The sequence below is a fragment of the Seriola aureovittata genome, chromosome 7 (assembly GCF_021018895.1).
Source record: "Seriola aureovittata isolate HTS-2021-v1 ecotype China chromosome 7, ASM2101889v1, whole genome shotgun sequence".
NCBI classification, from domain to species: Eukaryota; Metazoa; Chordata; class Actinopteri; order Carangiformes; family Carangidae; genus Seriola; species Seriola aureovittata.
The window spans coordinates 28833998-28849640 of NC_079370.1; the positions used below are offsets into that span (position 1 = coordinate 28833998).

The window sequence follows — 15643 nt, forward strand, 5'->3', positions numbered from 1 at the left end:
CACAGAAGTCTTTTTTTAACCCCTACGCCCGAGGATCTGAAGACTCAGTGGATTCATTTTATTTTTGATGGAAATGTACCCGCTCCAACTCCGAAAGTGTTGTACGTGTGTGCTAACCATTTCACCTCGGACTGCTTTCTCAACGAGGGCCAGTAAAATGCAGGATTTGCTACAAGTCTCAAGATAAAGCTTGGATCAGCACCGACTGTCCGTGACCCAACTTTGAATTTGGGAACTGTAAGTTTTACCATTTTATGTTGCTTTACTGTTTGTTCACGAGAGCCTGTTGCGTGTGTTGTTAGCATGGCAGCTAATGTGGCTAACGTTTAGCGTCGTCGACACGCAGCCGGGTATAGCGGGGTACAGATTGTATGTAATTCTTCTGCTTGGTATCGTCGTGTGACATTGATTAGAGCCACCGTGTTAAATGTATTATACTTTAAAGGCGTTTTAGCTGTCTGTGAAGTCAAGCCGGTAAAATTCGGACTAAAAATAGGCTCGTAGTGATTAGCATAGGTGTCCGGGCTTGTTTATTAGTGCTGTGAAAGTTATTATTGAGAGTCATGCCTTATGATGGCTGTTTTAACATTTATATCATGTTCACAGATACAGTGCCTGTAGGGAATATCTAGATAAGCGCAGAGTTAAGGGGATATGTCCAAGGGGATAGTCTATAATACACATTTTTTCCATTTTGCACATATAGTGAGCTATTTGCAGTATTTACAAGCTATTGACAACCCAGTTTACACATAATTGAGTGCATTTGTTGTTATCATTTTTGCACTGCTTGCAGCTGTTGCCATAACTACACATTTGAGGAGATGTTGGTGGAACCTCTGTTTCCTCTATATCTATACAGCTTCCTGCAACAAGGGATGTTGCATGCCAGACTGACCCACTGTAGGCACACAGTTATCCTTGAGGACTCTTCAGCCTCACATCAGAAGTACAGGTCTGTAGCCATCTGAAGTGCATCTACTTTTGATAAACCTAACAGTCATTTATCAGTCTTGGAATAATGTGCAGGTAAATGAAGCTGTGGTTACTGAGAACTTGTGAGAGTGTGTAGGCTAAGGTTTCTGTCAACATTAACATCTTTGATTTTCTCTTTACTGTACCTCCAGACTCTACCTGGCTGCCATGTTCTACAATGAAAATGCTGACCGACCACAAGCCCAAACAAAAGAAGGTGAACCACTGTTCAAGGTCCAATTTGGGCCATGAAGGGAGAATGCAGAGCTACACCAGTTAAGACTGAGCCGACATTCTATAAGTGTTATATTATTTTATTTTTCAACCAAAAAATGTTTTGTACACATTGTATTAAGTATAGCACGTAGAATGTTATGACAGTTCCACCAACAACAAAATACAGTAAAGAAAATGTCAGGAGGTAGTTAGAAACAGACTTCAAATCATTGTTTTGTAAAAAATAAATAAATAAAAATTGTACAAAATCTTTTGTGTTTTATCAAACAGGGAATGTGGTGGACCTCATATTTGAAAAAGCCTTTGTTGACCTGGGACCATACACAGAAGCTGCTGGAAACACGGCACTGATGCGTAGGACCACGCAGGCTGGAATGACGACCCAGATTCTGCGACTAAGGAAGCCCCAGCACCAGCTCACAAAGATCCTATAGGCTAGATACCTGTACTGACTAAAACAACTGGACAGGGCATTTAGTCTTGCAAACATATATCTATGTTGTGTCTCACAATTTATTTTTATGGATCCAGTGAATCCTACAGTTTTTTTATTATCACTGATTATAAGTCCCTCATTTGATGTAAATAAATGCTTGATGCTTGATTGTTACTAAAGAAATGACTCCTCTGAATTCATATATGCACACTATCTGCTGATAGAAGAACTTTACAAATCAAAGAGCAGCTAAACTAATTTATTTGAGGGTGTGTTACTCCATTTGTGGTGTGTTATTACCATTGTAAAATTATGTGCACTGAAGTAAAACAAGACTGCCTAACATCTTTTATTTAGATTGAAACTATGTTTTTACAAAGAAGCAAAACGTACTGGTGTATTCCTCTCAACCGTAAAGGACCATAGTCAGCGCTGTACATGTTGCAGGCAGAACACATTGAGGCAGAGCGGCTCCAACCCAGGACGGTCTACCATACATGGTAAATCTTCCTCGATCTCCCATAGCCGTCTGGTAACCTACAGTGAATTGCAAATGGTAAATGCTATGGTTTATTATTAATGTAATGTAATCAAAACAAATTACTGATTACTTTGTCCAGTGAGAATGCTACCTGTGGTATCTCCTAGCAGCAGATATTCTCAGCTTCTGTGGGCATGGTTGCACAGTTTCCACAGGAGCACCTGTCCAAAATATAGAGAAAATGGTAACATTCACCAGAATATAAAGCTTATGAAATTCAAAAACTGACAGACAGTGGAGCTAAGGTGGGTAAGAAGTAAGCTTGGCTACATATCAAGCGCATATAACATAGGTAATTTATAACATGTCACTTATTGCATATAATGTGGAGCTTGACAACAGTGTAGTGTAGAAAACTGCACAGTTCAGTCCTTGACTAAAGATTAATGTTGCTGTCAGACATGTTTATGCTGATTTACAGCTTTCATTGTAATACACAAAATAAATTTACTACATAAAGGAAGATGTCATGATGAGCATCTCTGCCCAAAACATGGAGAAAAATGATTTACTTTGTCAGCATCTATTAAAATATCTGATTAGTACTGACATTGAACACCTGTAGCAGTCCTCATACAACAAACATTTTCAGACTGTAAAAGTATGTCTAAGGAGGCATGACAGATAACTACATTACACAATTCACAATAGTGCTTATTTACCAAAAGAGCTCCCAGTAATGACGAGACAGTAACAGTTAGCATTAGCTACCTAGCTACATGTTAGTAACTGTGTGCCAACACACATCAACAAACTGAAAATGTAATGTCAAAATACACAAAATTGGTTACCAACCATTCAGAAACGTCCTGCTGCAGTTGTAGAGTTTGAACTTCTTCAGCAGCCTCTCCCTCTGGCTCAGATTCTGGATAAAAGTCGTGTGGTTGAACCAACTCGCTACCGACGCCAAGTCGCCTGTCACGGTCACCGTAAACATCAGAGCATGGTGCCAGAAGCCCGAACGGCATCCCCTTCTGAAGAGGGGCGTGGTCAGGCACAGTTCATTTTCATTTAAAGCTACAGACACAAAAACAGCCTGTTCTGAACAGGGCTGAAAAAGAGGGGTTTACAGGCCTGCTGAAATATAGGATCGGAGTGGATTTTTTAGCAAGAAGCTTCAAAGACATGTTTTGGGGACCTCTGAGACTTATTCAAACTTGTTGAAAAGGAGCATAATATGTCCCCTTTAAAGTACCTGATACCTGGCCTGGTATCAGTCACAAGCCATTAAAGAAGTTCATTGTAAGGACATGCAGAGTTATGGATCTGACACTATAGACTGACACTTTGTTACTCTTCCCACCATCAAACTATCATATTGATAGGAAACAGAGACAAAGGATCCTTCTCTCACAAACACAAACCAGCTTTTAGCATGTCAGAGAGATGTACAACCAGACCAAGGGTCAAAGTGTCAGCTCCAGAGGATCAACCAATAGACACTGGGCAAACTGTAGAGCATAGGCAAAATCTCCAGTTTGTAACAATAAGACTCTGCCTATTGATTTTTTTTTGTTTGTTTGTTTCTTATGTAGAAAAGTAACAACAAAAGGACTGATTATCACTAAGGTGTGAATTCTGGCCTCTCTGTGCCATGCATGAATACACACACACACACACACACACACACACACCAACCTCCCTCCCTTCCTCTGTTATGTTGTTTAAACAGTTAACCACTTGTGTTATGATTAATTCCACATTTTGAAGGATTTTTGAAAAAGAGACCAAGTGAACCAAAACAACAGAAGTGCCTAATTAAGTGCCCTTAATTATCATCAAGTTTTCCTTTTTGAAGATTTTTGACAGTTTTAGAGTCATTTGTTCACACCAGTCTCCTCTAAAGTTATCCAGCCAAAGTGAAGTGCATTAGAGTTTATTTAGCGTCACCCCGCAAGAGATGCCAGCAGATAACACATCTGACCACGACCTCCTGCAGAGAAGCTGAACAGAAGTCAAGAGCCCCAGACAGAAAGTCTCCTGGCAAACTCCACCAGAGCTGAACCGCTGAGACACTGGCAGATCCTGCATCTCCAGGGTTACCACAGCAGTCTCACCTGGTCACCTGGGTTCCAGCCAGGTGAACCAGCAGGCCTATACAGCTATCACTGTGCTATGGTGAGAAATGCAACCCTTAAAGAGGTGACAGAATGTGGTCATAACATTTTTCCACAAAATGTTCTATTGTTTAGATCACTTCAATGATACTTATTCCTTCTGTCCCACTGAAAAACACAATCTTCAAGTTTCAAAAAGCCCAACATGAATTTATTAAAATGTCTAGGAAACAATCAAACAAACAGACAAACCATCAGACAAGACTTAACTTTCTTGGCAAAAGTAACAATAAAAATCTATTACACTTTAGTCATCCTTTCCTCTTCCTCCTTACTGGAACCTGGAACAAAATACTCCTCCTTACTCCCGGATGCATGAGCTATTCTTTTTGAGTTCTGCCCAGATGCTATGCGGTGATGATTGGAGCAATGATCTACTACGCTACCCTGAGAGACCTGGTTTGGGGAATTCGACACGGGGCTGGACACCATTGTTCCCAAGGTGGTGATAGGTTCACTTTAGAAAATAGGTGGAGAACCCACCTAAGAAGGAACTATATATGATTGTGCACAGGCTCTCTGTCTTCAGTTCAGATCCGGATCTGATCTCGCTTTTATTCTTGTGAAAAAATAAATTCTATTGCATTGGACTCATCTCCAGTGGCTTCTTTTTTTAATCTTTTTGACTCCAGTAAAAGTGCAGTTTTGTAGAAGGTTAAGTGTTAGTGAATTGGTCTAGACTTCTCTGGCCTGGACCTTTTTTCCTCCTACATAAATTAGCAAGCCAGCCAGGAGAGACAGAAGCCTGAGGTCAAGCCTGGGAGGATAAGCTTGCATCTCAGACCATCAGTGGCCGCAAAAAGCAAAGCCTTTTTAATTTCTGCAAACTCTGATTCTGATTGTGTCTGGGTGCAGGTCTCCGCCCAAGTGAGGCAAATCAGAATGCTGGCTTACAACCTGTCTAGTCTTTTGTGGGGGGTTGATGTGGTGATCACGACAGGCCTCTGAGCGAGATACGCCATGAAGCAGGGTAAATAGCAGCCTCATGCAGATACACAGATGAAAATAGTGTGGTTTGTTCATAGAACAGAAAAGACTGCAGGAGTAGTGTAGTGACTGATTAAGAGTAACGCTGGCGTAGCCTCTTCGGGTAATGTCCGATTGTCCTGTAGCAGTGCAGCTGGGAGCCGCGGCACTCCAGAGAAGATGGAGGCCGAAAGGGTAGAGAGCTAAAAAAGTCTGAAAGAGACAGTGAGGCGGCTACCGTTTTTCATCTCCGCAATATTTCGGCCGTTTCCGGGGGTATCCCGAGGAGGGGAAGGTCTTCACGGGCCTGTGACTGAGTGAATCATGAGATAAAATAGTTGGGTGGCTGCCGCTTTTCATCCCCAAAATATTTCGGCCATTTGCCGGGGTATCCCGGGGAAGGAAAGGTCTGCATGGGCCTGTGACTGAGTCTGTGAGAGACTGAGAAGAGCTTGCATGCACCGCCAAGGGACAGCAAATAAATCAAAACCTGTAACACATCACAAAGCTTGTAAGATCCAACATAAATGGAAAAGGAGTTTCCCAGCGTGCAGGGGAAGTGACAGGCAGGTGGTAAACCATAGCAACTGTTAACGCGAAGTGCAAGAGCAACGGTGAGGCGATCAGGGCAGTAGACAGTATCTCTCAAGGCCAAACGCTAGGAGTGCTAGAGGGAGTTGGCAAGCAGAGCAGGGTAGCAGTAAGTTCACGGCTGTATATCACCGTCATTCCCAAGAGAGTGAAGTTGAAGGTTAGCAGATACTAATACATTGTTAAAACCCAAAGTGAAGACAAGACAGAGACTGGAAGTTATATAATAAAATAATAACAATAATAATAATAATAGTTGATTTGTATAGCACCTTTAATGTGAATAACAAAGTGTGTCACATGAATCAAATATAAATATCAAAACAAATCAAAGTGAAATGAAAATGAAATTAAAAGATATTACACAATAAGATGAAAAGTGTCTTAAGAAGTGAAACAAAATGGAAAACTGACTCAGCAAATTTAACCCTATAGGGGAAGAAAATAAGTCTGACAGTACTGTTGTTAAATACCACTGTTAAGCAGAATAAAAGAGTCAAATAAAGCTTCAGATATCCCCAGATCACTATCAAGCAGCAGAAGCTAAGGATATATGGGGGCCAAAGTGATTAAAGGTGTGTCAGCACCAGTGGAATTGATGATAAATCAACACCCAGAACATGAAAAACAGATCCAATTGCGTATGAAAAAATGGCAAAAACGCACTTGGCCAAAAGAAGGCACCTTCAGTGATGCCTACTGCAATGAAGTGGAAGCCAACATAAGCAGTAAGAGAGAAGGCAAGCGAGCCAGAGAGAGAGAGGTTCTGCAGTGGTTTAAACAGGAAGGTTACAGAAACACACTCATGCCATGAAGACACAGACACAAATGAGAGATGGAAAAAAACAGGAGAGGAGTGAAAAGGAAAAAATGAAAAAACAAAAACAGCGACCAACTGCTCCACCGTGGCGTGGCAGACCACCACCATATTCTCCCAACAGAAAGCCTGGAGTAGGACAATTCCCAGTGACAAGATTAACAGATGAAAAAGAAAAACAGAAAATAAAAGGCGAGCTGCAGGGGAAATTTAAAATGACATGGAATGAACAAGCAAACAGCACAGGAAAAATAAAGACATGCTTTAATAAAGGCAGAAAAGTTAAAGACAAACAAGAAGAAATAATGACAGAAACTGAGGATGATGAGTCAGAGGGAGACAGAGATGATAGAAGAGAATATCAGCAGGTAGTGGAAAGAGCTGAGGTGTCAGACAATGAAGATGTAGAGGACTATGCATTAAGGGATTTAGAAAACCAAAATGCAACAACGGAAAAGAGGTCAAAGATCAACTAGTAATGACACTAACCCTAAGAAGAGCGCAACAGGAAGCAGGGAAACACCAGGAACGTCAATTGGACAATATAGACCTGAAAGCAGATTGGAAAGGAGCCAATCTCTAAGAGACAATCTAAGGACAGCACAAGAAAGACGGATCGAAACCACTCGACTTGAGGAACAGAAAAAATCACTAAAGGCCATTTGTGGTAGAGGGAAATAAAGCAGACAGTGTGGGTTTTGGTGGACACCGCACCCCAGTGTGGGCCCAGCTGAGAAAGCAGTATCCACCCCTCTAAATTGGATGGAGGAACATTTAAAGATGGCGAATGTCCATCAAAGTTCCTACATGCTTTTCAAAGAAAATGGAGAGATGAAACAGGAAGCATCAATAACACGACAGAAGCGTTATTCAAAGTAATGGTAAAGAAAGCTATGCCACAAGAAGTGCAAAAACGTTTGGACAATGTTGTGGGACTCATGAAAATGGACTGGCCTCTGTTCTTTGAGCACGTTGTGCACCATGTGGAAAACTACAGAAAAATGGAGATAGGAGGAAGCAAACAGACACCTGGCCAACAAATTGACACAGCTGCAATAGAATTAACTAACTAAAACTAAAAAATGCCAAAGCTCAAGCTGTGGAAAGGGCCTAAACACAGCCAACAGTGACTACGGCACCCCAGTCTTCAAGTGCGCCCCAAACACCAGTTCAGATCCAGGCCCCACAAGGACCAGAACAGACATCATCAGGTCCTTCTGCAGCTGCAACATTACTACTAATCCATGTACATGTTAACCAGCCTAACGCAGCTGGGGATAATTATCGCGTTGGATGGATGGGGCAAAGGAAAAGTCTAAACCAACACGGCAAAAGGAGAGGTCCTCCCCTACGCCAACATAGGCACTCTCAGTCTAACCCACAGCAAAATCATGCTCAGGCTAATGACGAAATATGTTGGAGATGTCACCAGCCAGGTCATCACAGAAGAAAGTGTCCAACAAACGCATGGATTGGCCCTGCTGCAGAATGGCAATAGGGGGTCCCAGAGGAGCCTGAGGGAGAATCATTGTCACCAGTTGTCTCATCACAACCACAGGATGAGCCCACCATTACAGAATGATACAAAATAAAAAAACATCCTTTTGTAGACAGAGAAAAGAGACTTGCATGTCATATTTTTGGATTTAGCAGATGCGTTTGGTTCAGTGCCACATAGCCTTATTTGGGAGGCATTTGATTATTTTAGAGTGCCTGGAGTAGTGGTTAATTTAGTAAGGTCGTATTTCCAAGATATTAGACTATGCTTAAGTACAGCAGGCTTTACAACAGGGTGGCAGAGGCTAGAAATAGGCATTGTGGCAGGATGCACGATTTCTCCATTGGCATTCACAATGGCGATGGAGGTAATCATTAGAGCTTCTAAGTGGGTTGTAGGTGGAGAGAGGCGGCAGGATGGGATGCGCCTTACACCAATTAGGGCCTACATGGATGACATGACGTTGATAACTACAATGGTGCCATGTATGAAAAGAGTACTTGAGACACTTAATAAAAACTTAAAGTGGGCTAGTATGAAAATCGAGCCTAGTAAGTCTAGAAGTAATCAGTAAAATCAGTAAAGAGTCTAGGTAGGTGGTACAAGGCAGACTTGAATGACGGAGAACAGGTAGTGCAGTTTCGGAAAGATGTTGCTGAGGGACTGGATAGAATAGATAAATCAGGGCTTCCAGGAAAGTTGAAGTTGTGGTGTCTGCAGTTCGGGTTATTTCCCAGGTTGATGTGGCCACTGTCTGTATATGAGATTCCATTATATGTTATATGTATGTATATGAAAAAATGGAAAGATTAGTTAGCTTTTACATTAGGAAGTGGCTAGGTGTTCCTAGATGTTTAAGTACGGTGGCACTATATGGGAAAGGCATACTTCAGCTCCCAGTAACTAGTCTAGTCGAGGAGTTTAAATGTACTAATTAATTACATTATAAGGACTCCATTGCCACCACCAAAACCCACTACTACTCCAGTATCATCGATGCAAATAAAGGAAACTCCAAGCAACTGTTCTCCCTGCTCAACAATATCACCCAACCCAAGGACTTTCTCCCCCCTCACTTATACACAACCTCCTTCTGCAACTCCATTATGTCTTTTTTCACTGCAAAAATCAAGAATATCCACCAGCACCTAGGTCCAAATCCTCACCTCAGCATCTCAGCCAACTTTCACCCATCCACACACTCATTCTCATCCTTCCTGCTCCCCACTCTCTCAGAAATAGAAGAACTCATTCAGAAATCCAAGCCATCCACTTGTCAACTGGACCCCGTCCCCACACAACTTGTTAAAGCCTGCCTTCCCTCTCTGGTCCCCCTCATTTCTGCCATCATCCACTCCTCTCTCACCAATGGAACTGTCCCTACATCTTTCAAAACTGCTGCCATTACTCCAATTCTGAAAAAACCTGGCGCCGACCCCTCCAACTTCAACAACTTCCGTCCTATCTCCAATCTACCCTTCATCTCCAAAATCCTCGAAAAAACTGTTGCTTCCCAACTCCATTCTCACCTATCCCACAATAACCTGTATGAACAGTTCCAGTCCGGTTTCCATCCACTCCACAGCACTGAAACAGCACTCATCAAAATCACCAACGACCTCCTGATGGCAGCTGATTCTGGGCTCCTCACCATCCTCATCCTCCTCGACCTGAGCGCAGCCTTTGATACCATCTGTCACGCCACTCTCCTCAACAAGCTGTCTTCCATTGGCATCACCCACACTCCATTAGACTGGTTCACATCTTACCTCTCTGGCCGCACTCAGTTCATTCAACTCAAGTCCTTTAAATCCATCCCCTCCCCCGTCACTTCCGGTGTGCCCCAGGGCTCTGTCCTAGGGCCCCTCCTCTTCATCATCTACCTCCTTCCCCTCGGCAATATCTTCCGCAAATTTAACATTGACTTCCACTGTTACGCTGATGACACCCAGCTCTACCTCTCCACTAAACCCTCATCCACTCTCCCGCCCACCTCCCTAACTGATTGCATCACTGAAATAAAAACCTGGTTCACTCTAAACTTCCTTAAATTAAACAGTAACAAAACCGAGGTTCTCCTCATTGGCACCAAATCTACTTTATCCAAAACCAACAGTTTTTCTCTCACTATTGATAACTCCTCCGTTTCACCCTCCCCCCAGGTTAAGAGTCTGGGTGTCATCCTTGACAGCACACTATCCTTTCAATCCCACATCAGTAACATTACCCGGTCTGCCTACTCCCACCTACGAAACATTAATCGCCTCCGCCCCTCCCTTACCCCCCACACTGCCGCCATCCTTGTCCACAGCCTCGTCACTTCCCGTCTGGATTACTGTAACTCTCTCCTCTTCGGCCTCCCTCTTAAATCCCTCCATAAATTTCAATTGGTCCAGAACACAGCTGCCCGTATTATTACTTGTACCCCCTCCATCCACCACATCACTCCTGTCCTCCAACAGCTCCACTGGCTACCGGTTCAGTTCCGTATTCATTTCAAAGTCCTTCTATTAACATTTAAGGCCATCCACAACCTCGCCCCCCCATATCTGTCCGACCTCCTTCATGTTCCCACTCCCTCCCGCTCCCTCAGATCATCTTCCTCCACACACCTGTCTGTCCCCTCCGCCCGTCTCACCACCATGGGGAGTAGAGCATTCAGCCGCTCTGCTCCCCGTCTCTGGAACCTACTACCACCCCAACTCAGAAATATCGATTCATTCCCCCATTTCAAATCACAACTCAAAACACATCTGTTTAAAACTGCCTTTTCCATCTGATGCCAATTGCTCTGTCACTTTTGTATTGTTTTTATTTTTATATTTCATTTTTATTGTTGTTAATTATTTAATTAATTCTTAATGTGTTTTAATCTCAATTTGTGTAACTGTGTACGGTGTCCTTGAGTGCCAAGAAAGGCGCCTTTAAATAAAATGTATTATTATTATTATTACTAAGGTTAGGACAGAGCTCCTGTTATCTGGGAGTAAAGATGTGGTAGTTAGTAAGGTGGTTCCAAACCCAATCAAGGGGAGAAAATGGAATCCAAGCATGGCAGTGCAGGAGGCGGAAGCAATGCTCAGGCATACAGAGATTGTGGGTAATGTCCAAATCGGCCGGGGAGGCTTGGGGCTTGGCCCAGGCAAACCGGTGTGGAGTAGAGCAGGTCCCAAAGAGAAGAGAAAGCTAGTTGTGGAGCAGGTTCGTAGACAGGAGGAAATATTAAGGGGTGCTAAGGCAGTGGCCCAGGCTAAGCAGGGACAGTGGTTGAATTGGGAAGGTGTAGACAAGAAAAAGCTTAGATGGAAAGAACTCTGGAGCATGGAGGAAAGTAGTATTAGATTTTTGATAGGCGCAACATATGATGTATTGCCAACTCCCCAGAACCTAAAACTCTAAGTAAATGGAGACTCGCTATGTTCATTGTGTTCAGGGACTGCAACTTTAAAGCACATTCTGTCAGACTGTAAGGTTAGTCTGTCGCAAGGCAGATATACGTGGAAACATAACCAGGTTTTAAAAAGCTTAGCTGCAGGAATTGAAGAGTTACAGAGGCAGGCAAATTTAGGAGGGTCTAAAATAAAGAGAGTTGCAATCAAGTTTGTTCAAGAGGGAGAGAAAGTTGGTAAGACAACAAGGAGGCAAGGCAGCTTAGAGGATGCTTGTGATTGGGAAATGCAGGTAGATTTAGGAGGAAAGCTTGTTGTTCCCAAGGAAATAGCCAGTACAAAGCTAAGGCCTGACATAGTCTTGTGGTCTAGGAGTAGAATGAGAGTATATTTCATAGAGCTGACTGTTCCGTGGGAGGCTTCAGTTGTAGAAGCATATGAAAGGAAAACGCTTAGGTATGTAGAGTTAGGGCCCAGCAGGGGGGGCACTTAGACAGACTTTTAGGAGAAGCAAGGAAGAAATCCTGGAAGAGGAAGTGTTTTTAAGTGGGGGGTGTGGCCTGTGTGAGCCTCTTTGAGACCATGCAGTTAGTCTAGGTGAGTTGGCCTGTATTGTTTGTTTGTATTGTTTTGAGTTGGTTTGTAGTGTGTCTTTGACTGTTTAGGTGAGTTTGTTTGTTTTAGGTGAGTTGTATGGTGAGTTGTATTGTCTTGGAGAGTGGGGGAGTAGGGGGAGGTAGAGCACAGCCTAATCCGGAGGGGGAGAGTTTAGCCCAACAAGGCATCTCTCCCTGACTCTACCTCCCTCATTCAAACTGGCCGCCACTTTTTGGGGAAAAAAACAAAAAGAAAAAAACATCTAGTCCTACACAACAGAACAGAACTGTTTAGGGGAGTTTTTGTTTGCTGAATCTGCTAGTGTGTTTGTCCTAGCTGATGATAGTGTTGTTTGTGGTAGCATAGGCAAGATAAAGGAGAAAATAGTTGTGGTGTGAGGAGCAGTGATGGCTGGCATTAGGAGAGTGACTCTGGGACGCCAGTGATCACTGTCTGGCCTCCTGGAGGTGTCGTGGGACCAACTAGATGAAACACTGGTGAAAGGAGTTTCCCACCTGATGACCCCAAAGACATGTTAGTTTTCACTGCTCATTAGTCTGTATACTTAGGACTTAGGATGTTAAGCTTAGGGAGCTATTCACTGAGTCTGGTCCATTTTCTGTAGCACAAGTTTCTTGTGTTTACTTTAGATATGATTGACGCAGGAGCCACTTATTCATGTAAAACTATAGTAGTACCTCTGCTGTATTCAGACAACACACTTGTCAACCTCCAAGGGAGAGACATTTTGTGTCCTTTAAAAGCAAACATCATGTGCACACAAAATGGCCTCTATGTAGATTTCCCTGAAGACCCACAAGTTAGAATAATGCCATTACTGACACAACAGGGAGCCATCAAACCAGTCCAACCCACAGTGTACTGGCTCAGCCTGATGCCACAATCACAACTGCTCCAGGAGTGGAAGACATGGCAACCATAGGCACAAGCTCAGTTAGGAGATGCTGGTGAACCATGACTGCCACCTCACTGCACTCTTCTATACAATGAACAAAAAATACAGATTATGAGGAATGCTGGGAAGAACTGATAAATAAAAAACATATTATGTGGTCAGCCAAGATGTGTATATAGGACCACAAGGAGCATCTGCTGCTATGATACTCCCACCTGAATTACAAGACTTGTTCTGAGTTTGTAACTCCACCCCACATATCACAATGCTAGTGACAAAAGGACATGAATCACATGAACTTGGCTCAATGGTAAATGCAGCATTACAAATAGAGGAGTGGAAAGCTAAAAACAATAAGTACATTCACATTTCACCAGGACAACCATACATCAGACTTGCCTTGGCAAGGCAAATTATCTATGATGTCTAAAAATAAGATTTTAAATCTTGGCAAATGCCAGATAATTTGCAGTGTGCCTCATAGTTTTCAACCATTTGTTCACTTGAAATTATTATTTTTTGGTTTAAATGAATATTTTACCTGGCTGCACCACCTGACAATTCAGTTGTGCCACCTGACAACATTAATAAGGACAGGAAATACATTCAATAATTGTACTTTTATTTCACATACAAAAAAGGTGTTTAGGTCAATGGTTTCTATTGACGTAAAGTTGTAAATTGATCAAAAATTCGTTACCAGTCTATTTTAAATGTAGCAAACTGATCTAAAACAGTACATGACATAGCCTATACGTGATTCAGTATAGCAACTTGAATAGGCTACGGTGGAAAAGATTGATAACTGGATTGTAATTGAACAACAACAGAGAAATGTTTTAGTTTGATATCCTTAAAAAACATCTGCTTAGATCCACTGAAAAATCTAATTTCAAATATCTAAATTCATTCATCAAAAGTATTCTAAGGTTTCAAAACATTAATTGCATATTCATAGCAATGCAACATCTTGCATCATGCATATTCTCATTTGAAAATCTGAAAGGTCTGACTGCTGTATTAGAAGCAAAAAGTAAAAAATATATTGTAATTCAGCATTCATTCATTGTAGGTTCAGGATTCATTTCCTTTCTTTTATTTTGCAAGATATCTCTCTATTGCAGCCAGATAATTTTAATGCGCTTCCTGTGTCTTGTTGATTTTTCTTTACTTTATAGTGGCATCTAAAATTATTGAAAAATTATTAAAAATTGTAATCATGAAAAAGGTTTTTAAGGTGTATAATATCTTTAAAATAAAACTAATACACATTTTAGGAATGTAATACACAATTAAATAGTTTTAACTCCATGAAATAAATAATATTTCATAGAGTGACATTCCTTGCAGATGCACCACCTGACTTACTGGTTGTGCCACCTGACTTTTGTTACTAATTTCAAATAAAAATAGGCTCCTACTTAAACACCTATATACCTATATTCATACACATACTTTTTTAATAAAAGAAAGAGTTTTATGTTGAAATAACACATTAGTGGGGCAGCGTAGTGGTCTAAGCAGGCGCCCCATTTGTAGAGGCTACAGTCCTCACTGCAGTTGGCCCCGGTTCGAGTCCCACATCGGACGGCCTTTGCTGCATGTCATTCCCCGTTTCCTGTCTCTCTACTGTACTATCAAATAAATGCATAAAAAAGCCCAAAAAACACATTAGTAGTTATACATTGGTTGTACCACCTGACATGGAAAGTGTACCAACCCAACTATGAGTTGAAAATAGCTATTTTTTATTTTTAAGGGTCCTCTGGCTGATGCAATATCCTGTTTTCTGTTGTCCCTGTTCCCTTCAGAATAAAAGCTCCATGTATGCAGTTGCGCCACCCTGACATTAGAGAATATACAAATTCTCCAACAAAAGTTTTCCAATCATCTCAACAGCTATGAATATTTATAAATTTAGTTTATTTGAAAGGTCTCAAACATAAAATCATGCCACAGTACTTGTTTTGAACTTATTAGTGCCACGGGTGCTCAGCTCCGAGGCACTCCTCTACAGCTAGAATAGCTGAGAGGAGTGCCTCGGGGCATATGGAGCATCTTTTAATATTCCTCATTAGTGCCACGGGTGCTCAGCTCCGATGCATATTCCTCAGGCTTATTATTATTCTTCCGCCAAATTTTGGCGCGTAACTTGTCCCGCAGCTTTGAGAAAACCCTGGTAATATATACATCAAAACGTGCGTCTTGATCCCGAAAGAGGTGCTATGACCTTTGGTGTTAAAATTCCAATTTTTCCCAAAGTTATTCCCAAAATACTGGGAATAAATAATGCATTAAGAATTCATTGGAATTTTCTTTAAAAACCCACAAAAGTGCTCACAGTTTGAAAAGTTATGTTATGTAAAAACAGTTCCTGTCTTTTTGAGAGAGCAGAAGTTTTCCTTCGTTTTATAGTTTGAATCACATTTCTACGTGCAGGTATGAGAGAGCTGGGTGACTCAGAAAAAAGGTGCAATTTTGTAGAAAAAAGGTGGGTTTCTAAAGAAAATTCCAATGCATTCCTAATGCATTATTTATTCCCAGTTTTTTGGGAATAACTTTG

General features: G+C 41.8%; 1 long non-coding RNA gene across 1 annotated transcript; it reads right to left on the bottom strand.

Annotated features, from left to right (window-relative positions):
- Window positions 1–1984: 1984 nt before the first annotated feature.
- On the bottom strand, window positions 1985–3094 carry LOC130172568 (uncharacterized). Its single transcript, XR_008828281.1, has 3 exons — window positions 2985–3094; window positions 2281–2350; window positions 1985–2185 (listed from the first exon to the last, which is right to left on the bottom strand). It is a non-coding gene; the product is annotated as an uncharacterized LOC130172568 (long non-coding RNA).
- Between the last annotated feature and the right edge of the window lie 12549 nt (window positions 3095–15643).